The 24,255-nt window shown below is 40.4% G+C and overlaps 1 long non-coding RNA gene across 1 annotated transcript; it reads left to right on the forward strand.

Moving 5' to 3' along the window:
- Positions 1-3,052: 3,052 nt before the first annotated feature.
- On the forward strand, positions 3,053-23,775 carry LOC129636560 (uncharacterized). The gene is made up of 3 exons (XR_008707001.1): positions 3,053-3,278; positions 22,526-22,652; positions 23,205-23,775. It is a non-coding gene; the product is annotated as an uncharacterized LOC129636560 (long non-coding RNA).
- Positions 23,776-24,255: the final 480 nt, after the last annotated feature.

Genomic DNA, 24,255 nt, shown 5'->3' on the forward strand with positions numbered 1-24,255 from the left:
GTCGGGAAGATCCCCAGGAGAAAGGAATGGCAACCCACTCCAGTATTCTTGACTGGAAAATCCCATGGACAGAGGAGCCTCACAGGGTCACAAAGAGCTGGACATGACTGAGCACACACGCACACAAAGTTCCAGTGTGTGTGTGTGTGTGTGTGTGTGTGTGCCACATCTTCTTCATCCATCTGTCTGTTGAGGGGCATTTGGGTTGCTTCCATATCTTGGCTGTTGTAAATAGTGCTGCTATGAACATTCAGGTGCGTGTATTTGATTATTTGGCTTTAATATGGGTGCACATTATATTTTATTATCTGTATCACTCATTTTGGCATTCTGCAATATAATGGAGAAGCTATTGGATGAGGAGTTAACAGGTCCTAGTTTCAAATGAAACTAAATACATGACTTCGAGAGAGGCATTAAATGCAGGAATTTTCAACACGTGCCCAAGAAGCTTTCAGGGATCTTTGAGACCACAATGAACTTCATAATAATATTAAACCTTTGTTTGTCTTTTTTCACCATCATGTTGACATTTGTACCAAGTAATGGAAACTTTTTGCACCTTGACAGGAATCAAGGCCGCAGCACCAAATTATACTAGTGTCATTGCATTTCTCACTGTCGCCCACTTGGAGGGAGTCCAGTTTCACTTACAACTGTTCTTGATTAGAAAGTAAAATTTATTAATTATATTAAATCTTGACAGTTGAGAAATATCTTTTAAAAGTTCTGTGTCAAAAACAGGACGTATGCATAGAGCACTTCTGCTAACTATCACAAAATGATTATATAATCTTGAGAAAATGCATTACTGTAAACATTTGAGTTGTGACTGTAAACATTTGAGTTTTGTTAAATTAAGCACTTTTTTCTAATCATTTTTTTCATAAAAGATCATTTTTACTTAAAGGAATGACTGACAGGCAAACTATAGACATTCAGACAGATGTTATTTAGAACATTAGTGATAGTTTTCGTCAATGAAAACATCAGATTGTTTTCATTAGTGAAATCTAGGAAACAACTGCCAGTCTATGTTCTCATGAGGAAGACTTGCATGTGGCATTGAGTTGGACAACTTCCCCCAAATTACAGGCTCCTCTGATGAAATCGGTGGTATTACTAATGATGGTGATTTTTTAATATTGTAGAATGAAATGTATCAACATTTTGGAGGATTTGCATAACTTTGTGAGCCAGTGTTTTCAAAACAAACAAAGAGCATTACAAAATCACGCATGGGTAAAAGGTGCATTTGAGATGCAAGAGAGATCAATGGATTCTAATAAAAACAACAAGTTCATTGATGTGGTTTCATATTCCGCACTGCAACTAACTGTCAGGATTCTTCGGCAGAACATTCAGAAGCTCGCGACTGAGCTGCATCTGGCTGTTTTAAGAAATAAAAAAGGGGGAGATGCCGGGAACCGGCATATTGCGTGCATATTGCATATTGAGTGCATATTGCATATTGAGTGCAGCACTTTCCACAGCACCATCTTTCAGGATCTGGAATAGCTCAACTAGAATTCTATCACTGCCGGGAGCCAGCGTGAGGCACTCCACCCATGACAAAGGTCATGAGGAAGGAGGCTCGGCATACGCAAAGGCGGGATCGAGCCTCAGGAGTCCCCCTGGAAATTCTCGAGCATCTACCCCCAAAACCAGAGTCTGCCTACTTTCTGCTTTGTGCTTTCACCTACACCTCTGACTTTACCGGGGGCTGTCCCCCACTACCTCTCTCTGAAAAAAGAGTTAGCTTACAGCTCCAGTTAATAATTCCTGGGTGTGACAGTGTTTCAACCTACAAACTCCTTTGGAAATCCTCTAGCCTGCCTGAATAGGTTTTTCCAGCCACATGTGATTGTTCAGAGCCTCCCAACTGTGAGAGGCAGGAGATGTTCTAATCTGTCTAAACACAGATTCCTTTGAGTAGTTAAAAGATTGATTAGAAATTGTATTGGTGAAGGGTTTTTCACTTATTGGGCCAATGTTTGCTGCTAAGTCTCCATACTCCTTACCTACTGTGTCCTTGGCAGTGTATTGATTGATATAATGGGTGTATAGAAATGTAAGTAGTAGCCTCAATGTTTGTAACCTTGGACCCTTGAGTTAATTCTTTTTTTTTTTTTTATTTTATTTTATTTTTAGACTTTACATAACTGTATTAGTTTTGCCAAATATCAAAATGAATCCGCCACAGGTATACACGTGTTCCCCATCCTGAACCCTCCTCCCTCCTCCCTCCCCATTCCATCCCTCTGGGTCGTCCCAGTGCACCAGCCCCAAGCATCCAGTGCATCAAACCTGGACTGGCAACTCATTTCATACATGATATTTTACATGTTTCAATGCCATTCTCCCAAATCTTCCCACCCTCTCCCTCTCCCACAGAGTCCATAAGACTGTTCTATACATCAGTGTCTCTTTTGCTGTCTCGTACACAGGGTTATTGTTACCATCTTTCTAAATTCCATATATATGCGTTAGTATACTGTATTGGTGTTTTTCTTTCTGGCTTACTTCACTCTGTATAATAGGCTCCAGTTTCATCCACCTCATTAGAACTGATTCAAATGTATTCTTTTTAATGGCTGAGTAATACTCCATTGTGTATATGTACCACAGCTTTCTTATCCATTCATCTGCTGATGGACATCTAGGTTGCTTCCATGTCCTGGCTATTATAAACAGTGCTGCGATGAACATTGGGGTACTCGTGTCTCTTTCCCTTCTGGTTTCCTCAGTGTGTATGCCCAGCAGTGGGATTGCTGGATCATAAGGCAGTTAATTCTTTTCCTGATTGAGCCCACCTCACCTTTGCCCTATAGGAATGCAGCTTTGTCCAATGCTTTTTTGGAGGCTGGTGCCTGACTTTGGAATAAACACCTTTAGAGAAAAATAAGTTTCTTAAAATGTTAACAGGCCTCCTGGCCAGAAGATGATGTAATTCACCTGAACTTTTGCATATGATAAGTTTGAAAGCCTGGCTTCGATTAGGACCAGGAACTGCTGTCTTTGCATGACTCCACCCCTTCCCCCATTATCCTCTATGCATAACTTAAGGTATAAAAACTACTTTGGAAAATAAAGTGTGGGCCTTGTTCACTGAAACTTGGTCTCCCCATGTCGCTCTCTCTCCCAAATTCTGGCTGAGTCTCCATCTGGAGTGCGGAACCCGCCATGCTTGCTAATTATGCCTGGGCTTCTAAGATCCGACTGGGGAGGCCTCAGTGTCTCCTCTCCTTCGGGAGAACGGAAGGATGCCTGCGGCCTACGTAAGTGGTGCAAACTTCTTGTCTTGAAGTTTTATTGGTCTCCTGCGTAAACCAAGCTACTCAGCCTCTTTTCTCCACTGAATTTTCCTACTGAGCTATCCTCATTCTATTACTCTTTATATCCTTAATTAACATTTAATTAAGCAGTTGTTTCCTGACCCTCGCCTACGCCATCTCTCCTTCGAATACCCTGGATCAGCTGGGGCTGGACCCCGGCAACTAACCTTTAAGTTGGTTGTTATTTTTCCATAAAAATTTGTTATGTTATCTGTTTATGTTAACATGTAATAGGTTACTTTTGACTAGACGGACCTTTGTTGGCAAAGTAATGTCTCTGCTTTTTAATATGCTGTCTAGGTTGGTCATAACTTTTCTTCCAAGGAGCAAGTGCCTTTTAGTTTCATGGCTGCAGTCACCATCTGCAGTGATTTTGGAGCCCCCCAAAATAAAGTCTGTCACTGTTTCCATTGTTTCCCCATCTATTTGCCATGAAGTGATGGGACCGGATGCCATGATCTTAGTTTTCTGAATGTTGAGTTTTAAGCCAACTTTTTCACTCTCCTGTCACAGAGTCAGACACGACTGAGCAACTGAACTGAACTGAATAGGGTACTATCTTACAGGTTATTGATAGGTTGTTGTTTAGTCACTCAGTCGTGTCTAGCTCTTTGCAACCCAATGGACTGTAGCCAATTGGCTCCTCTAGTAGAGAATCCATGGGATTCTCTAGGCAAAAATACTGGAGTGGGTTACTGTGCCCTTCTCCAGAGGATGTTCTCAACTCAGGGATCTAACCTGTGTCTCCTGAATTGGCAGGCAGATTCTTTACCACTGAGCTACCAGGGAAGCCCTAATGATAGGTTATGTGGGTTTATTCTATAAAGCCCATATAAACAAACCCTCTTCAGAGTCCTCTATTTTTTTTATAACAGCTCTATTGAGATATAATTCACATACCAAAAAATTCAGCTATTTAAAGTGTATAGTTCAATGGTGTTTAGTATATTCACAGGATTGTGTAACCATCATCACAATCAATTTTAGCAGAGCCTCACTAAACAATTATTAGCAGACTGATTAATATAGCATAAACAATCTTGCCTATGTTCTCAGGGAGGCAGAAAGAAAAGTTACGTTTTTGGAAGTCACTGCCCAATCCCCACCCACTTTTTGCTGTCAACTTGCTAACCTTGCAATTAATTAGACTCATAGCCTTTTTTTTCCCACCTGCATTGTTAAGCAAAATCTTCCACATGCTGTTTGTAAAATTAATATTTTGAATATAAGCATGGTAAATTTCATCTTTTGTTAATCTTAACTTGGCATACTATTGAGTTTTTTGAATCCCCAATTCATTCTTCTATGATATTAAATATCTCTTCCAGCTTTGCTTAATCAAAAATAGGATAAGCATGCCTGCTCTGTCACAGATAAGAGGGTTGTCTAGGTCAGAGCCAAGGACAGTGCGAAATGTTTTGAACTAATCTAAAATGAGAGATTCTTCTCCCTTGAGTACCATGCAATGAACAGATAAGCTCACCTGACCTACCAGGGTCACTTAACTGTGTCCTCCAAAAAGTTCTCTTGTTTATATCATGGGCCAGCCTTAGAACCAGAGCCAGTAGACAGCCAGTGAAAGGGAAAGAAAAAATATTCTAGAATTTGGTAGCTTAACGGTAATGTTCTCCGCAAAAATAACCAAAGCTAATAGGGTTTCTGCCTTTTATCCCTTGTGAGGGCAACACAGTAAGATGAAATGTAACAGAAACAGCCTGTTAACCAAGCGCTAACAACTTGGCAAGTGTCGGTCTCTGCTAAAAGCAGATGTACCCTGAGGCCATCCCTGTCTCTAAAGAAGGAGAATCTAAAGGAAGAAGGAGTAGAAGGTGCATTTAGAATCAAGGGTTTCAGAATCAAGATATTCAGTGAAATGTAAGGAAGAGGAAATACATTAGGAGAGATTATCTGAGTCTCTTTGAGATTTGTAACATCAGTGGAAAGGCTTTAAACTGTCCCCGGAGAAGTTATCTACTGATAATGGACTAAAGGTGACCCACGGTTCCTAACAAGATCCCAGAAGGGCAGATCCCAGACTCAACCAGTTTCCCTTTCCTCTGTCAGAACTTTGGTTTGTTGAGGTGGTGGAGGTACTGGGGAGAGGCTGGCAATTTATGAGATAAGACAGGATTTGATAATAGATTGAAGGGGTGGGGAATGTTGCAATGGGCTCTGTTCACTTGAAAAGTCTTTTGTAGTTTCTTTGAATTTTGTTTTTATGTTAGGCCTAAGTTATACATGTACACAAGAGTCAAATAGTTTTATAGGTCTTGTTTTGAAAATAGCAGTATGCCATCCACCTCTCTTCACCATTTTCTGTTCCACAGAAGTTAACTATTTTCAACTCTTCTTTATTGAATTTATCAATATTGCTTCTGGGTTTGTTTTTGTTTTTGTTTTTGTTTTTTTTTTTTTTATGTTTTGGTTTTTTGGCTGCAAAGCAGGTTGGATCTTAGCTCCCTAACCAGGGATTGAACCCTCATCCCCAGTGGACTGCCAGGAAAGTCCCCATTTTCAACTCTTTTTAGCTGACTCTTTTGGCCTTTACTTCTCTATCTCTAAATGACACACTTATGTGGCTATCTGTTGGTATATAGATTTCACATACGTTATTTATGGACGTCCCTCCATGAAAGATGAGACGCCCACCTTCGTTATCATTATCACCACCACATTCTCATGGGCTGAGCAGGCTTCACCTTCCCTGTCCTCTCCAAATGGCTGTGTTCTGATATTTGGTTAAAACAATATTCAGTGTTTATATTACTATGACTATGTAAATATTGCTAACATATAAGCCATGAGATAAACCCATGATTTATCTCTTGCACAACCTTTTGTTTTCTCTGGCCCTCACGATGACATTTTTTTTTTTCATTTAGTTTTCTACGTACTTAATCATCAATTCAACCCAAACTCCCCATTAATTGTCTACATCTCTTCTCAATAAATTTGGTCATGTTAGGTATTCTCTCAGTTTCATCTTGAAGAAATCTCCCCTGGAGCCCTTTCATCTGCTCCAACCTAGACTGGTTACTCTTTAGGCTGCTGCAGAGCTCTTGCTCTGGGAATTCTCTTTGGCATCATCGTAGAGATTCCCTTTTCTTTTTTTCTAGGTTGGATTCCCTGCTCCTGTATCCTGTGTGACCCTTTTTCTTGGTTTCTTCTTTTTCTGAAGAAACCCATTCTCTGTATTAATCTCATGAAAAAGAGTGTTCTTAAGATAGTCTCTTTGTCCTTAGTTTTCCAAAATTTCATGATGCTGTGCCTTGTTCTGGATCCATTTTCATTCAACATCAAGGACTTTGGTGGATTCTTCAATCTAGAAATCCTTGTCATTCAATTCTGATAAATTTTTTGATTGATTATTTCCTCCTCATCCACTCTTTATTCTCTCACTCTAGAGTCTCCAGAATTGATCCTTTAGTAGAAAAAAAAAAATCATTCTCTTTTATTTTCCATGTCTTTTTCTTTTGCTTGATTTTCTAGGAGGTTTCTTCAACTTCACCCTACAAACTTCTAATGCATTTTTTTAAGATCTTATACTTTAATTTCTAAAAGTTCTTTTGGACTTTTCCTTTTTATTGCCTCTTATCTTGTTCTATGGATGCAATATTTTCATTTATCCCTTTAAAAATATTAATGATAATGTGAGGGAATATTTTCCTTCTCTTTGCATAGTCTCTTGTCCTCCAAGTTTTTTCTTTTTCCTGTTTTTTGTTTGGGCAGATATATTTCCACAGATAACTGATGATCCTTAGTTCTCTGTCTACATACAAGAGTAGGGCACCAAAGAGCCAATCAGAGGCTCTGAGCATGTGTTGGACACATTTGATTTCCACTGGACATAAGCAGATCTCTGTGTTTCTGACTGGATTCTTTCTTTGAGTCATCCTCAATATCGTAGGTTTTTCCTTTTAGGCTATCAGCCTCTGCAAAGAAGCCCCTCAATTTCCTGCCTGAATAGTTCAGCTTGGCTGCCAGCATTTAGAAGCTGAAAGAGGATGTAAATATTCTACTGAGCATGGGAATATTTTGTATAATATTGTGTGGTTTCTGTCTCCTAAATGGACCCGGATTGATATAACAACTCTTTCTTTAACTGAATCTGGTGTTTCCCTATCAAGAAACCCTTGATTTTACCCTGTCCAATGAATAAACCTCCAGTGTTATATGTTGAGTTGAGGTACCACCAAATCTTGAACCTTAGTGGCTTCTTGAGTGTAAATCACAATGCTTCTTGGTTCTCCCCCACTACTAGCTTAAGCTTTAGCTTTCCAGGTTCTTCTAAGACAGTGATCATTTTTTCATCTGTTTTCCAGCTTCTGAACTCTTATTGTGGTCTTGTCTCCCGTTCTTCATGTCCTTGTGAGATTCAGTTCAGTTCAGTCGCTCAGTTGTGTCCAACCCTTTGTGACCCCATGAACCGCAGCATGCCAGGCCTCCCTGTCCATCACCAACTCCCAGAGTCCACCCAAACCCATGTCCATCGAGTTGGTGATGCCATCCAACCATCTCAACCTCTGTCGTCCCCTTCTCCTCCTGCCCTCAATCTTTCCCAGCATCAGGGTCTTTTCAAATGAGTCAGCTCTTCGCAACAGGTGGCCAAGTATTGGAGTTTCCGCTTCAACATCACTCCCTCCAATGAACACCCAGGACTGATCTCCTTTAGGATGGACTGGTTGGATCTCCTTGCAGTCCAAGGGACTCTCAAGAATCTTCTGCAACACCTCAGTTCAAAAGCATCAATTCTTTGGCACTCAGCTTTCTTTATAGTCCAACTCTCACACCCATACATGACCACTGGAAAAACCATAGCATTGACTAGACGGACCTTTGTTGGCAAAGTAATGTCTCTGATTTTTAATATGCTGTCTAGGTTGGTCATAACTTTCCGAGGAGTAAGCATCTTTTAATTTCATTGCTGCAGTCACCATGTGCAGTGATTTTGGAGCCCCCAAAAATAAAGTCAGCCACTGTTTCCCCATCTATTTCCCATGAACTGATGGGACCAGATGCCATGATCTTAGTTTTTCGAATGTTGAGCTTGAAGCCAACTTTTTCACTCTCCTCTTTCACTTTCATCAAGAGGCTCTTTAGTTCTTCTTCACTTTCTGCCATAAGGGTGGTGTCATCTGCATATCTGAGGTTATTGATATTTCTCCTGGCAATCTTGATTCCAGCTTGTGCTTCTTCCAGTCCAGCGTATCTCATGATGTACTCTGCATATAAGTTAAATAAGCAGGGTGACAATATACAGCCTTGCTGTACTCCTTTTCCTATTTGGAACCAGTCTGTTGTTCCATGTCCAGTTCTAACTGTTGCTTCCTGACCTGCATATAGGTTTCTCAAGAGGTAGGTCAGGTGGTCTGGTATGACCATCTCTTTCAGAATTTTCCACAGTTTATTGTGATCCACACAAAGACTTTGGCATAGTCAATAAAACAGAAATAGATATTTTTCTGGAACTCTCTTGCTTTTTCCATGATCCAGCGGATGTTGGCTATTTGATCTCTGGTTCCTCTGCCTTTTCTAAAACCAGCTTGATATACCTCCTTTACTATTACTTTACTAGGGTTTAGGGAGGGAGAAAATGCATGTATTCAAAATGTCTTCCTTATCTGGAAACTTTCCTGTAGTCTCTCAGAACCTATTTATCCCACATAGATTCATGGAGTACCTCATACTGCTTAAGCACTCAGGACACGTCAGTGAACAAAACAGAATACCCTTGTACTTATAGAATTTACATTTGTGTGCTTGTATGTATATCTGTGTGTATGTAAGGAGAGATAATAAAAATAAACCTAAATCCATAGAGTATATATTAGTTATTATATAGGTAAGGTAGAAATTGCAACAGGAGGAGAGAGTATGGAGAAAATGGAACCCTCCTACACTGTTGGTAGGAATGTAAACTGGTATAGTCACTATGGAGAACAGTATGGAGGGTCCTTAAAAAAACTAAAAATAGAGTTACTATATGATCCAGAAATTCTACTTGTGGGCATATATCTGGAAAAAACAAAAACTGATTCAAACAAATACCTGCACCCCAATGTTCATAGCAACACTATTTACAATAGTTAAAACATGGAAGCAATGTAAGTGTTCATTGACAGATGAATAGGACAAAGAAAATGTGGTATGTATATACAATGGAATATTACTCAGCCATAAAAAAGAATTAAAACCTGCCATTTGCAGCAATATGAATTAGACCCAGAGATTATCACACTACAGTATACTAACGCATATATATGGAATTTAGAAAGATGGTAACAATAACCCTGTGTACGAGACAGCAAAAGAGACACTGATGTATAGAACAGTCTTATGGACTCTGTGGGAGAGGGAGAGGGTGGGAAGATTTGGGAGAATGGCATTGAAACATGTAAAATATCATGTATGAAATGAGTTGCCAGTCCAGGTTTGATGCACTGGATGCTTGGGGCTGGTGCACTGGGACGACCCAGAGGGATGGAATGGGGAGGGAGGAGGGAGGAGGGTTCAGGATGGGGAACACATGTATACCTGTGGCGGATTCATTTTGATATTTGAAAAAAACTAATACAATTATGTAAAGATTAAAAATAAAATAAAATTAAAAAAAAAAACAAAGTAATTCAAATATATGATATAACTTATATGTGGAATCTAAACAAATGATATGAATGAACTTATTTTTAAAACAAATTAGACTCAGACATAGAAAACAAACTTATGGTAACCAAAGGAGAAAGGAGGAGAGGGATAAATTAGGAGAATGGGATTAATAGATACATACCACTATACAGAAAATAGATTAACAACAAGGACCTACTATATAATGCAGGGGACTATATTCAATATCTTGTAATAATCTATAATGGAAAAGAATTTGGAGAACACATATAAATATGAACCACTTTGCTGTATACCTCAAACTAACACAACACTGTAGATCAACTATACTTCAATTTAAAGAAAGTGCAGCAGCAATCAGTAGTAATTGGCAGGGGGGAAGGCTGCAGTATTTATTAATAATAAAATGATCAGTGTAGGTCTTATCAAGAAAGTAAAATTTGAGCAAAGACTTGAAGGAATTTGAATCATAAATATGTATATTCCTTGTTGGATGGATTTCCACATATTTTCCATAAGTTTAGCCTCTGTTTATCCTTAGCTTAAAGGGAGACCAAAGTCTTCTCTTTATTGTGCACCCTCACTGTATTTGGCTTATAACTCTTCAGAGAACCCACCCTCACTAGCTGCCTACATGCCTGGAGAGAGATTTGAACTTAGGGGCTAACCAGCCATATTCTTTTGGGTAAACACACAATTCTTGAATCTCGGTTTTTCCATTTGTATGTGGGAATGATGGTGAATCACTGGGCCTCATTCTCTACCTGGAAGCTAGTACCTATTTCTTCTAAGGTTAGTAAAATAAAAGCACAATAAAAATTATGTGATGAGCATGACATCTTTGATGATAAGAGAGACACAACCCACTTTTTTCTTTTTTTTTTTTTTTGGCAGGGAGAAAATACTGAACTTATCTTGGACTTTAGATTTACTAGGGGCTTCCATGATAGCTCAGTTGGTAAAAATCCACCTGCAATGCAGGAGACCCCAGTTCAATTCCTGGGTCAGGAAGATCCACTGGAGGATGGATAGCCTACCCACTCCAGTATTCTTGGGGTCCCCTTGTGGCTCAGCTGGTAAAGAATCTGCCTGCAATGCAGGAGACCTGGGTTCAATTCCTGGGATGAGAAGATCCCCTGGAGATGGGAAAGGCTATTCATTCCAGTATTCTGGCCTGGAGAATTATACAGTCTGGAGAACTATACAGTCCATGGGGTCACAAAGAGTTGGACACGACAGAGTGACTCTCACTTCACTTAGATTTACTCTGGGGTATACTGAAGTAAGCTGGTTTGACCCTAGCAATCCCACTCAGCCACCCCTCAAGCTCCCACCCACAGTTTTGCAGGCTGACTTCACGATCAATTGGCCAAGCAATATTCTTCCATCTAGGGTCACAATCAAAGGAACTAACTTTGAGTGCTTACATGCCCAGTACTATGCTGGTGCTTTGCCTGTTGATACTCACAACAGTCTGATGAGACATAAGTTTCTAGCCCTAATTTCAAATAAGGAAACTGAATGGTAGAGTTTTTGAAATGTGAGCAAATTAACAAGAAAATAAAAAACCCATTTTATTTAATAGATATATTAGTATGGGTTCTTCAGAGAAAAGAACCAAAGGGACTTTTACCTAACCCATCTCACCATCTATTGACTGATGAACAAATGGATAGGTTTATTATAAGGAATTGTTTCACATGATGATGGAGGCTGAGAAGCCAAAACCTGCAGAAGTTATTATCTATGAAAGCTAGACACCTGGAAGAGTGGGTATAGTGCCAGTGTTCCATAAAACATTCTGAACTGCAACTCCAGGAGGCTGTCTTCTCAGGCTGTTGTGAGTGTCAACAGGTGAAGCACCAGTATGCTCTTCACCCATGTTGATATATCTGTAGTCGTTATTTATTATATATGACTAATATTTCCTGACGGCTCAGTGGTAAAGAATCCACCTGCCAATTCAGGAGACATGGGTTCTACCCATGGTTCGGGAAGACCCCCTGGAGAAGGAAACGGCAACCCACTCCAGGATTCTTGCCTAGGAAATCCTATTGACAGAGGAACCTGGTGGGCTATGGGGTTGCAAAGAGTCAGACACAACTGAGTGACTAAACAAGTGACTAATATTAATATAATACATGCAACATAGATGTAACGTTATAGCTATTCATCATTGATAAATCTATATTTACTCATCCATTCTCATGCTGATGGACATTGAGCTTGTTACCAACTTTTTGCTATTAATATTCTACATCTGTCTCCTTGTAAACATGAGCAAGATTTACTCTAAAATTGAAATTTACTCTAGAATTTACTCTTGTGACCCACAAGATTGGGTCACCAGCATCTTTGACTTTATTCAGTTCAGTTCAGTTGCTCAGCTGTGTCCAACTCTTTGTGACCCCAGACTACAGCACCCCAGGCTTCCTTGTCCATCACCAACTTCCAGAGCTTGCTCAAACTCATGTCCATCAAGTCAGTGATGCCATCCAACCATCTCATCCTCTGTCATCCCCTTCTCCTCCTGCCTTCAATCTTTCCCAGCATCAGGATCTTTTCCAAGGAGTCAGTTCTTCGCATCAGGTAGCCAAAGTATTGGAGCTTCAGCTTCCAATGAATATTTAGGACTGATTTCCCTTAGGATTGACTGGTTTGATCTCCTTGCAGTCCAAGGGACTCTCAAGAATCTTCTCCAACACTACAGTTCAAAAGCATTAATTCTTTCGCATTCAGTTTTCTTTATAGTCCAACTCTCACATCTATACATGACCACTGGAAAAACCATAGTTTTGACTAGATGGACCTTTGTTGGCAAAATAATGTCTCTGCTTTTGAATATGCTATCTAGGTTGGTCATAGCTTTTCTTCCAAGGAGTAAGCGTCTTTTAGTTTCATGACTACAGTCACCATCTGCAGTGATTTTGGAGCCCCCCAAAATAAAGTCTGACACTGTTTCCATTGTTTCCCCATCTATTTGCCATGAAGTGATGGGACCAGATGCCATGATCTTAGTTTTTCGAATGTTGAGTTTTAAGCCAACTTTTTCACTTTCCTCTTTCATTTTCATCAGGAGGCTCTTTAGTTCCTCTTCGCTTTCTGCCATAAGGGTGGTGTCATCTGCATATCTGAGGTTATTGATATTTCTCCTGGCAATCTGACTCCAGCTTGTGCTTCTTCCAGCCCAGCGTTTCTCATGATGTACTCTGCATATAAGTTAAATAAGCAGGGTGACAATATACAGCCTTGATGTACTATTTTCCCAATTTGGAACCAGTCTGTTGACTTTATTAGATATTAATACATTTTCCCCCCAAATGGTTGTACCAATTTACAGTCTCACTAGCAGCACAGAAGTGTTTCCACTGTTCCATTTACTCACCAACACTTGATAGTTTCAGACCTACTTTCCAACGTACTCTTGTAGCTTTAATTCCCACTGCTCTCCTTCATTAAACTTTGATTTCAGCTAAATTATAGTACACACTGATACCTGAATATATCCTGTAATGTACTTCAACATTTGTTGAGTAAGTACACTATGCCAGAGGCCCAGCTAAATATTAGGAAAAATATATGAAAAGACATAGCTCCTGTTCTAAAAGATTTTTTATACTTCCCTGGAGGGACAAAACTTGCAAATAGGATTTAGAATATAATTGTTATGATGAAAGTCTGTATAAATTACAGTACACAGTAAGGCAGAAGCAGCACACAAATGTTCCTCCATCTGGGGCAGGGAAAGGAAGGGGAGTGGGTAGAGACAGTCAGCAGAGCCTTCCCAGAGGAAATAGTTTGACCATGTTTTCACTCTGGAAGATCTTGTCCTTTTCATGACCAGCTCCAAGGCCAACTCCACACAAAATGTCCCAATCACCCAAGGGAAGTACTTTGCATTTTCCTTACAGCCAGCATTATACTGTCTTATATTGTTGTAGATATCTGTATACGTATGCCTTACCTCTTCTACTAAATTATAAATTCATTTGTGGGAGGTAGTTCTATCTTAGACATCTTTCTGTCTCCCACCCAGCCTGGAAGATTACTGACATACATTGTAAATTCAGTCACTGTTGCTGAATGAAAGATTAAAACAAAAGAGTAGGGGCTAAATCATTTGGCTTCCTTTCTTTCAAATGCTTGACTTTTGAAACATTTTAACTAATTACCAAATCAGACTGATTTGGGGCTATTATCCAAGTAACAGGAAGACTTAAAAAAAAATCCTTTATAAACATTTATTTTTTAATTTAATTAATTAATTTAAAAAATCTTTTTCAAAGTCAGTTGCCCAATTCCTTTGGTGCAAATAAACATATTATGTAACCTTATAAAATCTGGCCAAAAAGACTCTCTAGTCTTGTTTCCTGCTTCCTTAATAAACTCTATATGCCCCTTTCAAAAGATCTTGCCAACATTAGTTCATTATCACTGTACCCATCAGCAGAATGAAAAATGTTGGCATATTTTTTTGGTATAGCAATGGAGAAATGAGGTTGAAGCAATTTAGGACTTGGAAGCTAGTGGCTTTTATACTCTCTATAGAATGTCTTCCTCTTTCTCTTCCAACCTGAGTTCCCACCTCATACTGAAACTGACAGTTTGATTTTGTTACAGGATTTTGTGAGAAACATATACTAGCTATTAACTAACAAACCTATATGAAGAAATTTTCATAACTTTTAATATATACCCACTTAAGTGAAAGTGTAGTTGTTCAGTAGTGTCCAACTTTATGCAGCCCCATGAACTGTAGCCCATGAGGCTCCTCTGTCCATGGAATTCTCTTGGCACGAGTCCTGGAGTGGATTGCCATTCCTTCTGCAGTGGATCTTCCCAACTCAGGGACTGAACCTTGGTCTCCCACATTGCAGGCAGATTCTTTACCATGTGAGCCACAGGGAAGGCACTCACTTAAGGACATTATCTATACAGATGAAAACAGAAAGTTTCATAAACTTCAGTTCAGTTCAGTCGCTCAGTCGCGTCCAACTCTTTGCGACCCCATGAACCACAGCACGCCAGGCTTCCCTGTCCATCACAAACTACTGGAGTTTACCCAAACTCATGTCCACTGAGTCAGTGATGCCATCCAACCATCTCATCCTCTGTCGTCCCCTTCTCCTCCTGCATTCAATCTTTCCCAGCATTAGGGTCTTTTCTAAGAAGTCAGTTCTTCACATCAGGTAGCCAAAGTATTGGAGCTTCAGCTTCAGCATCAATCCTTCCAATGAATACTTAGGACTGATTTCCTTTAGGATTGACTGGTTTGACCTCCTTGCAGTCCAAGAGACACTCAAGAGTCCTCCAAAGCATCAATTGTTCAGCTTTCTTTATAATCCAACTCTCACATCCATATATGACTACTGGAAAAACCAGAGCTTTGACTAGACAGACCTTTGTTGGCAAAGTAATGTTTCTGCTTTTTAATACGCTGTCTAGGTTGGTCATAGCTTTTCTTCCAGGGGGCAAGCGGCTTTTAATTTCATGACTATAGTCACCATGTGCAGTGATTTTGGAGCCCCCCAAAATAAAGTCTGTCACTGTTTCCATTGTTTCCCCATCTATTTGCCATGAAGTGATGGGACCAAGCTGAAGCTGAATGGCTCTATAAGGACCTACAAGACCTTTTAGAACTAACACCCAAAAAAGATGTCCTTTTCATTATAGGGGACTGGAATGCAAAAGTAGGAAGTCAAGAAGCACCTGGAATAACAGGCAAATTTGGCCTTGGAGTATGGAATGAAGCAGGGCAAAGGCTAATAGAGTTTGCCAAGAGAACGCGCTGGTCATAGCAAACACCCTCTTCCAACAACACAAGAGAAGACTCTACACATGGACATCACCAGATGGTCAACACTGAAATCAGATTGATTATATTCTTTGCAGCCACAGATGGAGAAGCTCTACACAGTCAGCAAAAACAAGACCAGGAGCTGACTGTGGCTTGGATCATTAACTCCTTATTGCCAAATTCAGACTTAAATTAAAGACAGTAGGGAAAACCATTAGACCATTCATGTATGACTTAATCAAATCCCTTATGATTATACAGTGGAAGTGAGAAATAGATTTAAGGGACTAGGTCTGATAGACAGAGTGCCTGATGAACTACAGGTGGAGGTTCATGACATTTACAGGAGACAGGGATCAAGACCATCCCCAAGAAAAATAAATGCAAAAATGCAAAATGGCTGTCTGAGAAGGCCTTACAAATAGCTGTGAAAAGAAGAGAGGCAAAAAGCAAAGGAGAAAAGGAAAGATATACCCATTTGAATGTAGAGTTCCAAAGAATAGCAAGGAGAGATAAGAAAGCCTTCCTCAGCAATCAATGCAAAGAAATAGAGGAAAACAACAGAATGGGAAAGACTAGAGATCTCTTCAAGAAAATTAGAGATACCAAGGGAACATTTCATGCAAAGATGGGCTCGATAAAGGACAGAAATGGTATGGACCTACAAGAGCAGACGATATTAAGAAGAGGTGGCAAGAATACACAGAAGAACTGTACAAAAAAGATCTTCATGACCCAGATAATCATGATGGTGTGATCACTCACCTAGAGCCAGATCCTGACATGTGAACTTGAGTGGGCCCTAGGAAAATCACACGAACAAAGCTAGTGGAAGTGATGGAATTCCAGTTGAGCTATTTCAAATCCTGAAAGATGATGCTGTGAAAGTGCTGCACTCAAAATGCCAGCAAATTTGGAAATCTCAGCAGTGGCCACAGGACTGGAAAAAGTCCGTTTTCATTCCAATCCCAAAGAAAGGCAAAGCCAAAGAATGCTCAAACCACTGCACAATTGCACTCATCTCACATGTTAGTAAATTAATGCTCAAAATTCTCCAAGCCAGGCTTCAGCAATACATGAACCGTGAACTTCCAGATGGTCAAGCTGGTTTTAGAAAAGGCAGAGGAACAAGAAATCAAATTGCCAATATCTGCTGGATCATCAAAAAAGCAAGAGAGTTCCAGAAAAACATCTATTTCTGCTTTATTGACTATGCCAAAGCCTTTGACTATGTGTATCACAATAAACTGTGGAAAATTCTGAAAGAGATGGGAATACCAGACCACCTGACCTGCCTCTTGAGAAACCTATATTCAGGTCAGGAAGCAACAGTTAGAACTAAACTGGTTCCAAATAGGAAAAGGAGTACGTAAGGCTGTATATTGTCACCCTGCTTATTTAACTTATATGTAGAGTACATCATATAAGTTAAATAAGCAGGGTGAAAATATGTAGAGTACATCACAGAGAAGGCAATGGCACCCCACTCCAGTACTCTTGCCTGGAAAATCCCATGGACAGAAGAGCCTGGTAGGCTGCAGTCTATGGGGTCGCTCAGAGTCAGACACGACCAAGTGACTCTCCTTCCACTTTTCACTTTTCATGCATTGGAGAAGGAAATGGTAACCCACTCCACTATTCTTGCCTAGAGAATCCCAGGGACAAGGGAGCCTGGTGGGCTGCCATCTCAGGGGTCGCACAGAGTTGGACACGACTGAAGCGACTTAGCAGCAGAGTACATCATGAGAAACGCTGGGCTGGAGGAAGCACAAGCTGGAATCAAGATTGCTGGGAGAAATATCAATAACCTCAGATATGCAGAGGACACCACCCTTATGGCAGAAAGTGAAGAAGAAATAAAGAGCCTCTTGATGAAAGTGAAAGAGGAGAGTGAAAAAGTTGGCTTAAAACTCAACATTCAGAAAACCAAGATCACGGCATCCAGTCCCGTCACTTCATGGCAAATAGACGGGGAAACAGTGGAAACAGTGGCTGACTATTTTGGGGGGCTCCAATATCACTGCAGATGGTGATTGTAGCAATGAAATTAAAAGACGCTTACTCCTTGGAAGGAAAGTTATGACCAACCTAGACAGCATATTAAAAAGCCGAGACATTACTTTGTCAACAAAGTCAGTTCAGTCCAGTCCAGTCGCTTAGTTGTGTCCGACTCTTTGTGACCCATGAATCGCAGCACACCAGGCCTCTCTGTCCATCACCAACTCCCGGAGTTCACTCAGACTCAAGTCCATCGAGTCAGTGATGCCATCCAGCCATCTCATCCTCTGTCGTCCCCTTCTCCTCCTGTCCCCAATCCCTCCCAGCATCAGAGTCTTTTCTAATAAGTCAACTCTTCGCATGAGGTGGCCAAAGTACTGGAGTTTCAGCTTTAGCATCATTCCTTCCAAAGAAATCCCAGGGCTGATCTCCTTCAGAATGGACTGGTTGGATCTCCTTGCAGTCCAAGGGACTCTCAAGAGTCTTCTCCAACACCACACTTCAGAAGCATCAATTCTTCGGAGCTCAGCCTTCTTCACAGTCCAACTCTCACATCCATTACATGACCACTGGAAAAACCATAGCCTTGACTAGACGGACCTTTGTTGGCAAAGTGATGTCTCTGCTTTTGAATATGCTATCTAGGTTGGTCATAAGTTTTCTTCCAAGGAATAAGCATCTTTTAATTTCATGGCTGCAGTCACCATGTGCAGTAATTTTGGAGCCCCCCAAAATAAAGTCTGACACTGTTTCCACTGTTTCCCCATCTATTTCCCATGAAGTGATGGGACCGAATGCCATGATCTTCGTCTTCTGAATGTTGAGCTTTAAGCCAATTTTTTTACTCTCCTCTTTCACTTTCATCAAGAGGCTTTTGAGTTCCTCTTCACTTTCTGCCATAAGGGTGTTGTCATCTGCATATCTGAGATTATTAATATTTCTCCCAACAATCTTGATTCCAGCTTGTGCTTCTTCCAGCCCAGCATTTCTCATGATGTACTCCGCATATAAGTTAAATAAGCAGGGTAACAATATACAGCCTTGATGTACTCCTTTTCCTATTTGGAACCAGTCTGTTGTTCCATGTCCACTTCTAACTGTTGCTTCCTGACCTGCATATAGGTTTCTCAAGAGGCAGGTCAGGTGGTCTGGTATTCCCATCTCTTTCAGAATTTTCCACAGTTTATTGTGATACACATAGTCAAAGGCTTTGGCACAGTCAATAAAGCAGAAATAGATGTTTTTCTGGAACTCTCTTGCTTTTTCCATGACCCTGCGGATGTTGGCAATTTGATCTCTGGTTCCTCTGCCTTTTCTAAAACCAGCTTGAACATCTGGAAGTTCACGGTTCATGTATTGCTGAAGCCTGGCTTGGAGAATTTTGAGCATTCCTTTACTAGCGTGTGAGATGAGTGCAATTGTGTGGTAGTTTGAGCATTCTTTGGCATTGCCTTTCTTTGAGATTGGAATGAAAACTGACCTTTTCCAGTCCTGTGGCCACTGCTGAGTTTTCCAAATTTGCTGGTATATTGAGTGCAGCACTTTCACAGCATCATCTTTCAGGATTTGAAATAGCTCCACTGGAATTCGATCACCTCTACTAGCTTTGCTTGTAGTGATGCTTTCTAAGGCCCACTTGACTTCACATTCCAGGATGTCTGGCTCTAGGTGAGTGATCACACCATTGTGATTATCTTGGTCGTGAAAATCTTTTTTGTACAGTTCTTCTGTGTATTCTTGCCATCTCTTCTTAATATCTTCTGCTTCTGTTAGGTCCATACCATTTCTGTCCTTTATTGAGCCTATCTTTGCATGAAATGTTCCCTTGGTATCTCTAATTTTCTTGAAGAGATCTCTAGTCTTTCCCATTCTGTTGTTTTCCTCTATTTCTTTGCACTGATCGCTGAGGAAGGCTTTCTTATCTCTTCTTGATATTCTTTGGAACTCTGCATTCAGATGTTTATATCTTTCCTTTTCTCCTTTGCTTTTTGCCTCTCTTCTTTTCACAGCTATTTGTAAGGCCTCCCCAGACAGCCATTTTGCTTTTTTGCATTTCTTTTCCATGGGGATGGTCTTGATCCCTGTCTCCTGTACAATGTCACGAACCTCAGTGCATAGTTCATCAGGCACTCTATCCATCAGATCTAGTCCCTAAAATCTATTTCTCACTTTCACTATATAATCATAAGGGATTTGATTTATGTCATACCTGAATGGTCTAGTGGTTTTCCCTACTTTCTTCAATTTCAGTCTGAATTTGGTAATAAGGAGTTCATGATCTGAGCCACAGTCAGCTCCTGGTCTTGTTTTTGCTGACTGTATAGAGCTTCTCCATCTTTGGCTGCAAAGAATATAATCAATCTGATTTCGGTGTTGACTATGTGGTAATGTCCATGTGTAGAGTCTTCTCTTGTGTTGTTGGAAGAGGGTGTTTGCTATGACCAGTGCATTTTCTTGGCAAAACTCTATTAGCCTTTGCCCTGCTTCATTCCGTATTCCAAGGCCAAATTTGCCTGTTACTCCAGGTGTTTCTTGACTTCCTACTTTTGCACTCCAGTCCCCTATAATGAAAAGGACATCTTTTTTGGGTGTTAGTTCCAAAAGGTCTTGTAGGTCTTCATAGAACCATTCAACTTCAGCCTCTTCAGCATTACTGGTTGGGGCATAGACTTGGAATACTGTGATATTGAATGGTTTGCCTTGGAAATGAACAGAGATCATTCTGTCATTTTTGAGATTGCATCCAAGTACTGCATTTCAGACTCTTTTGTTGACCATGATGGCTAGGAAATGGAGTAGCCATCAACAAAGTCAAGGCTATGGTTTTTCCAGTAGTCATGTATGGATGTGAGAGTTGGACTATAAAGAAAGCTGAGTGCCAAAGAATTGATGCTTTTGAACTGTGGTTTTGGAGAAGACTCTTGAGAGTCTTTTGGACAGCAAGGAGATCCAACTAGTCCATTCTAAAGGAGATCAGTCCTAGGTGTTCATTGGAAGGACTGTTGTTGAAGCTGAAACTCCAATACTTTGGCCACCTGTTGCAAAGAGCTGACTCACTGGAAAAGACCCTGATGCTGGGAAAGATTGAGGGTAGGAGGAGAAGGGGACTACAGAGGATGAGATGGTTGGATGGCATCACCGACTCAATGGACATGAGTTTGGGTAAACTCTGGAAGTTGGTGATGGACAGGGAGGCCTGGTGTGCTGTAGTTCATGGGGTCACAAAGAGTTGGACATGATGGAGTGACTGAACTGAACTGAACTGATGGGACCAGATGCCATGATCTTAGTTTTTTGAATGTTGAGTTTTAAGCCAACTTTTTCACTCTCCTCTTTCACTTTCATCAGGAGGCTCTTTAGTTCTTATCTGCTTTCTGCCATTAGGGTGGTGTTGTCTGCGTATCTGAAGTTATTGATACTTCACATGGCAATCTTGATTCCAGCTTGCCTCATCCAGCCTGGCACTTCACATGATGTACTCTGCCTATAAATTAAATAAGCAGAGTGGCAATATACAGCCTTGACATACTCCTTTCCCAATTTGCAACCAACCCGTTGTTCCATGTCCAGTTCTAACTGTTGCTTCTTGATCTGCATACATATTTCTCAGGAGGAAAATCAGGTGGTCTGTTATCCCCGTCACTTTAAGAATTTTCCAGTTTGTTGTGATCCACACAGTCAAAGGCTTTGACGTAGTCAATAAAGCGGAAGTAGATGTTTTTCTGGAACTCTTTTGCTTTTTTGATGATCCAATAGATGTTGGCAATTTGATCTCTGGTTCTTCTGCCTTTTCTAAATCCAGGTTGAACATCTGGAAGTTCACAGTTTACGTACTGTTGAAGCCTGGCTTGGAGAATTTTGAGCATTTCTTTACTAGCATGTGAGATGAGTGCAATTGTGCAGTAGTTTGAGCATTCTTTGGCATTGCCTTTCTTTGGGATTGGAATGAAAACTGACATTTTCCAGTCCTTGTCCAGTGCTGAGTTTTCCAAATTTTCTGGCATATTGAGTGCAGCACTTTCACAGCTTCATCTTTCAGGATTTGAGATAGCTCAACTGGAATTCCATCACCTCCACTAGTTTTGTTTGTAGTGATGCTTCCTAAGGCCCACTTGACTTCACATGTCAGGATCTGGCTCTAGGTGAGTGATCACATATCATGGGTATCTGGGTCATGAAGATCTTTTTTGTATAGTTCTTCTGTGTATTCTTCCCACCTCTTCTTTATATCTTCTGCTTCTGTTAAGTCCATACCATTTCTGTCCTGTATTGAGCCCATCTTTGCATGAAATATTCCCTTGGTATATCTAATTTTCTTAAAGGGGTCTCTAGTCTTAAACTTAGGTGAGAATATTCCATATTGGCTTGTAAATCCTTTGTATTAAAAAGACTAATATGCAACCTTCCCAGATTTTAGGTTGGAAAAGAGATACAGCAGATACTAAAGATATCCACACCCATAGACTCATTGCTGTCAACTCAGCTACACTGATGACTTGGACATATCAGTGGAAGCTTAGTTTGAAGCCAAAATCTATGAACAGGTTTACCTTACAAAGAATTGGAATGGGAAATGATAATCTTTCATGAAGGAAGGTAAGAGGTAAGTACTTGCCTATCATAGTGAGAATCTTTAGCTTTTCCTTCATGAAGGAAATTCCCTTTGCATCTAGCCTTCTGCAGATTCCAAGAAAAAAAAAAAAAGATTCTTTTCATGAAGACATTTGCAAAATCAAGTGTAATGTTTTTATCTTCTTTGAACATTTCACAGAAAAAACTATTGTTGCAGTGAGTTAGTTGCCACAAAAATCAGGAGGAAACACACAGGAATTCACTCATCTCACTTGGTGATGGAGGACCAGCACACAAGACCTACAGTAATGTTTCCAAACTTCAAGGTGGGTGAATGTAATACTTCCTGCAGTTACTAGACTTGTATGAAGAAAGTGGACCTCTTCACAACATATATTCAATCAGGGTCTTTATAAGAATGGTGCGTGGGATAAGGAGAATGGTGAGTCTCTCCAGTCAGGCATAGGGGCTAACATTCAGTGGTGCCAGAATGCAGAAGCCAGAGGGCAGAATGATGGCTTCAGGCAGGAATCAACAGGAGTTGTCTCTGCTTCTTCTGTCGGTAGTTCTCTCCATTTTCTGAGACATGCACTTCTCTGTCACTGTCCCATATATTCATTCCACTCTACCCTCTGTTTGGGAAGAAAAAGACACCAGACCCTTCACAGCCCTGTTCCTGGTCTACTACTGAAGGGCTTACCTTCAATTATCCTTAGCTTGTACATCCATAACTCCTTTCCCCTCAGTCTGGCAACTTAGCAAGTGATTCAATAAAAGGAAAAGGTGTTGGTCAACCTTTTTCGGATGCCAGTAAAAGGGATATCTTCCTACCTTTTGGATTCATCCAACAAAGCTAATAAAATTTTCTAATCCTATAGGACGTGAGTCTCAGTGAACTTTGGGAGTTGGTGATGGACAGGAAGGCATGGTGTGCTGCAGTTCATGGGGTCGCAAAGAGTCAGACACGACTGAGCAACTGATCTGATTTGATCTGATCTGATATTTCTTAGTCTGCGAGTTCAACTGACTTAATCCCAGATTAAGATAAAGTATCAAATTCAACCTCAGACAGACAAGGCAATGCCAAAATTTTGACACTAACACTGAAAAGAGAAGTAGTTCTCCTGTTCAGCTGAGCATGCCTACTCTCAAACAATTTAAAATTCTAGGATTTTGGAGCTGGTAGAGACCTTTGTCCTTGTGACTACCCCTTAGTCTTGGTACTCATGAATCTTGCCTCCAAAAATGTCCACTTTATGTGAAGTGGGACTCTGGTGCAGCCAGAATTTTTTCTGTTACCTCTTTGTAATCAGAGAAAATGCAAGTGGCTGAGATCGTTGTCAGTATGTGGGTGTGGCTGGGGAAAAAATACCCTCTGTGACCAATAGTTCTTTCATCACTGTACTCTGCTTTCATACTGTTGCTCATGAATAAAACATATTCACAGGACATTGTGTACTTTTCTTTCCTTATTCAGTTTATGCAGATAGCCACTTCCTTTGGGCAGTAGGACAGAAACCTCAGTTCTGTGTAGCTAGAGATGAAGGAAAAGAGACATGAAGAAACTACAGCATTTATTGAAGAGCACATGATGGGACCCTCTTAGAAATAGGATGGAAAGTCACAGTCCTGGACTCTGGGCTCATAAGTTGATCGGTTTTCTTCCCAATGAAAAGCTTGTTTACTAAAGAAATTTACAATAACTTTCTTTTGGGGGGGACTTTCTTTTGGGGACTTTGTCCTGTCTTCAAGCAGAAAAAAAGGAAAGGAGAGAAAGAGAATCAGAGTAGTTTCAACTTTTTACAAAACTACAAACTTGGGCCAGCTTGAAAATATGAACATTCCATAAAGTGAACATGAATTCTTTGATTTGGTAACAAGAACAAGGTAAATCATATGGAAAGTCACACGCAACCAGTGCAGTTAGGT

This window comes from Bubalus kerabau, chromosome 22 (assembly GCF_029407905.1).
Source record: "Bubalus kerabau isolate K-KA32 ecotype Philippines breed swamp buffalo chromosome 22, PCC_UOA_SB_1v2, whole genome shotgun sequence".
NCBI lineage: Eukaryota > Metazoa > Chordata > Mammalia > Artiodactyla > Bovidae > Bubalus > Bubalus kerabau.